General features: G+C 47.4%; 1 long non-coding RNA gene across 1 annotated transcript in view; it reads left to right on the forward strand.

The window, feature by feature from the left end:
- The first annotated feature begins 295 nt into the window (after window positions 1–295).
- The window catches only part of LOC110297037, a 13,155-nt gene continuing 12,671 nt past the window's right edge, over window positions 296–779 (forward strand). Inside the window, exon 1 of the long non-coding RNA XR_002378239.2 lies at window positions 296–489. This is a non-coding gene — a long non-coding RNA (uncharacterized LOC110297037). The remainder of the gene's footprint in view (window positions 490–779) is intronic.

The raw sequence follows: 779 nt of genomic DNA on the forward strand, positions 1-779 counted from the left end.
CCCAAGTGCTGGGATTATAGGCGTGTCCCACCCAACCCAGTAATACAAGCTTTCTAAAGGAGACATCNCCTGCCAGGTGGAGAGAAGGTTGGGACACAGCCCTGCCCAAGGCTTTGTCCAGGCCAGGTTGGAAGGGACAGGTCGGTGCCTGGAACCCTGTTTCTGTTGCTGTTAGATACAGCTAAACTCAAGGACAGAGAGGAACAGAGGGTGTGTCGTGGGAACTCCATCCTCCTTCACACAGCTTCCCACACAGTCTGGAATCAGTCTTGTTCTCTCTGCACAGGTTTGGCTGAAAGTGGATAAAGCTCTATTGTAAGAGACCCCATGGGGTAGAAAGCAGGAGGAGCTGTATAGTTTGGAGCAACAAGCCAGAAAGGCATATCCTATGTTCCTGGCCTGTGTGCACCTCTGTACCTGGGGACCATTCATGTTCCTTCATGGACCAGATCACATCTACTGGCGTGGAGACCAGAGGCCAGACTTAAGGTATTATGTGGGACCTATTCAGATTTTTCATTTCTGATTGCAAGCTGCAGGCCAGCCAGTCAGAGCTACATAGTGAGACACTATTTAAAACAACAACAACAACAACAACAAAACAATAAAAGCCAAAGAAGCTACCAGAAAAACTAAAGCTTTTGTCAGACTTTTCTAGGGAGTAAAGACTGTAAGAAATGCTTGGCTTCTTTCTTTTCCTGAGGTACTCCAAAGAAGAATGAGAAACTCAGTAAACTGTTGGTTATAAGTTGGCGGTGGGCACATGTAGTTGGAGGGGC

Source organism: Mus caroli, chromosome 6 (assembly GCF_900094665.2).
Source record: "Mus caroli chromosome 6, CAROLI_EIJ_v1.1, whole genome shotgun sequence".
NCBI lineage: Eukaryota > Metazoa > Chordata > Mammalia > Rodentia > Muridae > Mus > Mus caroli.